Source organism: Dipodomys spectabilis, unplaced genomic scaffold, assembly GCF_019054845.1.
Source record: "Dipodomys spectabilis isolate Male_0828 unplaced genomic scaffold, ASM1905484v1 ptg000113l, whole genome shotgun sequence".
Lineage (NCBI taxonomy): Eukaryota > Metazoa > Chordata > Mammalia > Rodentia > Heteromyidae > Dipodomys > Dipodomys spectabilis.
The window spans coordinates 36,662-41,667 of record NW_024870790.1 but is presented as its reverse complement, the minus strand read 5'-3'; positions in this window follow the sequence as shown (position 1 = coordinate 41,667).

Here is a 5,006-nt window from a genome sequence, read left to right as displayed (position 1 = left end):
ATACTCACGGTCCTGGGTTGCCGGCACTGGCAGGGACAGACACAGAGAAGCAGGCCTCATCATGGTAAGCACCGAGGAGATTCTGACGATCTCCACTGTCATAGACAGAGTAATACCTGCCGGAGGAGAAGGGTGGGGATGAGGTGGGGGCAACAGGGACAGGCATCTGCTGTGATCTGAAACCCAAATGAGACCCAACGCTTCCTATGATCAGGCCTGTGCCAAGGTGCCCCAGGTCCTTGGCCCAGCCCTCTTCCTCCTGGTCCTCAGGGCACTCACTTCTTCAGGAACTGTAAAACTCTCTCCCTCAGATCCTCATCTTCATCCTCTTGCTGGAACAAAAAGTGATTTAAACAATGTGGCTTGATAAAGCCACCACCTCCCCACTCCCGGCCAGAGGACAAGCATCCTCAACATCTCTTGGTCGTCTTCCTCACCCTGCTGGGGTTCATCAACCAGCGAGCATCAGTGCCAGGGGCAATGGGTGGGTTGAATTGCTGGCCATCCTGAGGAAGGGAAGAGAAGACCTACAGCACATGCTAGGGGATGATAGTGGGTGCACAGGGAGGTGAAGAGGCCCAAGGGGGAACAATGGCCAGAGTTTGGGCATGAGACAGCCGTGGAAACAGCACAGGTGAGATTCCAGTGGGCAGCTGAATTGTGGGTGTCCTGGAACTTTCTACCGAGTTTGTTACATGCAACCTGCGTGTGCAACGTGTGCCTGTGTAAAAGCACTCATGGAAACCTTTATTCTACCAGGGACAATATTCATGTCTTTTTCAGGAGGGCACATCATCCAAAATGGATGGCGGAGTGGTGGAAACATGTAACCTAGACAAAAAAGCAAAAGGTTTGGGGGCAGGTGTGGGGGTTATGTTCCTGGGGAACAGGAGATCATGATGAAGGTAAGTACTTACCAGCCATAACAACTGGGGGAAGTAATTGTGGATGGCCCTGTCCAAAAAACAAAAAACAGAAAACAAAACCCAAATTGGAGCGACAGTTTGAAGTCGTTCTGTCCTTTTTCCCACTGGCTCTCCTTCTTGCTCTCCTCCTACTCCTTCCAGCTGGGTGTTCTCACCTACATAGCCCTTATCCAGGGCCACAGGAAGCACAAATGGGAGCCCAGGCTCCAGGGCCTCTACTTCCACCCTGTTTCCTGTCCTCTCCTCTCCTTCCTTTTCTCTGAGTCCCCACAGAAGGCTCTGTATGTAGGGAGCAGGGAATGCAGTGAGGACCCAGGCACTGTTCTGCCTCATCACTGGGTGTTCCGTATTCTGCAGGGCATGGCCTAGCCAGGCCAGGTGAATGAAGCAGGGCTGAAGAGGTGGGTAAGGCTGATGATGTCCACAGAAAAGAAGAAAACGTAGTGAGGAGACATGAGGCGATAGAGTGGGGAGGGGGGGGGTCCACAGGAGACTGGTGACAAAGGAGAAAGCAAGAAAAAGCAAAGGGAAAGGAAAAGGGGAAGGGGAAGGGAAAGGGAAAGGTCAAAGGGAAAGGGAAAAGGAGCATCCCTCCCTCTCTCCAACTCTGGTACTGAAGCACATACTGAGCCGGGGATAGGAACCAAAGCTTCTTTGGAGTCAGAAGTTGTTCTCCAGAAAGATTTAGGCATGAAGGGTCAGGCCCCGGCACACCATGGGTTAGAGGGCATGTGGGCCCCTCTCTGTGGACATTTTCTCGCTCCCATACACAGGTCTCTGCATACCCGTGCCTCTGTTGCATCTGTGCCCCGCCCACAAACCACACTTGTCTTGGGATACCCAGGATCTTCAGGAGCAGGTAGAATGATGTGACATGACATGGAGTGAGGGGGCGGGTAGACAATGCTCCTGAGAGGCCCACCCTTCCATTCTCAAGCTCCTCTGCCCTCTGCCTTCTACTCCTGCTTCAGAAGCCACCTGCCTGCCCACTTCTGGATCCTTGATCTAGGGAAGCCCGGGTTTCTCCCCAAGGAAGACAGAGTTCCTAGCCATGGCCCAGAAGAAGATTTCACAATGGCAGCCATCTTTGTGGCTGAGGGCTTCAGTCCCCAGGCTGGGGCAGGACAGCCTCCATGTTTGTCTGGGACAGGCAGGGGACCTGTCAGGATAGGGTAGGAAGGCCAGCCTCATTTGGGTGAGGCATGCACATGCAAAGCTGGACTGGCAGAGGCCCCATGCCCAGAGGTAGGAAGCACTGCAGCTCAGGCTCACAGGGGGGCAAAGGTCCCCAGGAAGGGGGACTGGCATTACCAGCTATTACCGACCTTTGATAAGCACATTGGTCTTGGAAGGTCCTGCACAGTGGGTTCCCTTCTAGCCACAGCTCATCCAGCTTCAGCCCTTTCACCTTGTTCAGCTCTAAGACTGACCTCAGCTGAGGGAGACAAGGAGGGTGCAGGTAAGCAGTCTCAGGGAAAGACACTCCTGGGGCTCTGCACTCACAGCCCCCACCCTCACCCACAGGTTCCTTTGCTTGTTTCTTGCCCCCACCCAATGCATGTCAGCACCCACTCTCAACCCAAATGTCATCTGGCTCTCCATCTCACCTGGTTTCGGGAAAGGTCCAGAATCCTGATCTCGGGGCCACTGTCTACAATGTCACATAGGGCATCCAGCCGACAGAGTTTGTTGTTGCTCAAGTTCAAGTACGACAGCTTTAGGGGAGGGAGAGTTAGGGCAATGATTACCATGTAGAGCCTGGGACACACACCTGCCCTGCACCTCATCCCTTCCAAGTCCAAGTCCATGACTGACTCCAACAAACAGCATCCCTGGGCCCAGGGCCTCACCTCAGGGAAACTGTTTTGAATGATCTGCACGGCGATGGTCAGGCAGTGTCTTCGATTCAGGACGAAGTCGATATCGTGGTCCATCAAATCTTTAAGAAGTGGAGAAGGGAATCAGAGTGTTGAGAGGGGCCCAGACAGAACAGCACCAGCACAGAACCCTCCCCCAGTTGCCATCCCTCCATCTTCCTCTCAAGCAGATCCCTCTGCCTCTCATGTACCTTAGCACTACTCTTATCAGCTGTACCTGGGTCAAAGCGGAGCTTCTGGAGGTCCAGAGCTTGCTCTTCGATATCGTATCGTTTCTTCATGGTCAGCTATAGAGACAGAGATGGAGAGAGAGGCTCCCTAGGCTCTGAGTGTCATGATGACAGGGAGTCATGATGATCAGAGAGTCGGGGGAAGGAGAGAGAGGTGGGGCTGGGACCTGACACACACTGTGCCTTTTGTCTGCATTAATTACCTTTATCTGCTCTATTTGTTCGTCCGTGAACTTGTACCGCACTGAGTAGGGTACAAAAGAAGGACAGACAAAGAGAGATACCTGTGTGAAGGAGAGGCGGGTTCAGCATCAGGACCTCTACACCCAAAGATGCCCACCAGCCCTTAGCCCATCTATCCTCACTCCCCTCGGCCCAGGTACCACCAATGCCCACAGCACACACCTTTTGACTCTTGTCACCACGGATCTTGTAGCAGATCTCCCTCAATGCCTCGGCAACACTGGCACCCTCGACAAAAAACTGGGCCCAACTTCTGTCATAGTGGAACTAAAAAGCAGAAGCAATGTTGTCAGAGGCCAAGGACTCGTGCCTGGCCCTGGCCTGTCCTCATCCCGTGACCACCACCCAGATGTCTTCACCATCCTCTCTTACATCAACTGGGGTAAAGGGCACACTGCAGTAGCTCTGGATTGAATTCATTAGCCATGTCTTGTCATATCTTCTCCCACAGGGGATCTAAGGGTAAAAGGAAGGAGCAGCCAGAAAGAAGAGATACAAAGGGGACAACGTGGAGTCAAGATGGAGAACACACCCAAGCAAAGTGTTCCTACCCAACATAGCTCACTTTAAAGGACTACGAATAGGGGTGTGTGTGTGTGTGTGTGTGTGTGTGTGTGTGTGTGTGTGTGTGTCTGTGTGTGTGTGTGTGTGTCTGTGTGTGTGTCTGTGTGTGTGTGTTGGCGCTGGAGCTTGACCTCAAGGCCTGGGCCCTGTCCCTGAAATTTCTCTGCTCAGGGCTAGCATTCTACCCTTTGAACCACTGCTCCACTTTCACATTTTTCTGGTGGTTAATTAAGACATAATTCTCACAGGCTTTCCTGACTGTGATGGCTTCAAACCCTGATCCTCAGGTGTTAAGCCTCCTGAATAACTAAGATTACAGGCTTAAGACCTTGGTGCCTGGCTGGTTCCTATGTTTTTGTGCCACTGTTTTTTTCTCCCAATAACCATGACTTGGTATTCAATGCAATTCTCCTTCTCTTCATTGTCAGAACGTTCTACCCAATAAACACCATGCCAAGACACGCACCTTGACCATGAACCAGTCCTGCATTGCTCCTTTTACCATGTCCTGTCGCATCGCTCCCTCTCCAGGTTGTCTATCCTTCCCTGCAGCATTGTCCAATTGGTCTCCATTATGCCAATTGCTTCTCCACCTGTTCTGTTGGTTGGCATAAGGCGGGCTGGGAAAGGGAGAAAAGGAAGATGTTTGTAAATGCCAGGAAATCCTCCTGATGCTCACTTGCTACACTGTGATACAAGGAATGCCAATGGGATTCTGTTCTACCAGAATCCCACCCCCACCATTCCTCCATTTCTCAGTAAAGAAGACCCCAGAGAGCGAGAGTTGCAAAGTCCCTGGGGCTGCTACATGCAAACCAGGCTGCCTTACCGTCTGCTTTGTGGGTCATTAGGGCTCTGAAACATGTCCACATTTCCGTCATCATTTTGCAATTTGGAAGCTGGAGAATCATACCCAGTGTGATGACCATTCCTCCTCCTAAAATTACCATTGGAAGCACTCCCACTTCTCCCTCCAGAAAAATGGCTACTGTTTCTGTACCCTGAAGTTGGGAACAACAGCACAAGTTTAAAGATACATCCATAGCCAGGCACCAGTGGCACGTGGCTGCAATCCTAGCTGCACAGGAGGCTGACATCTGAGGAACATGGTTTGAAGCCAGCCCAGGCTGTAATGGCTGTGAGACTCATCTCCAATTAACCACCAA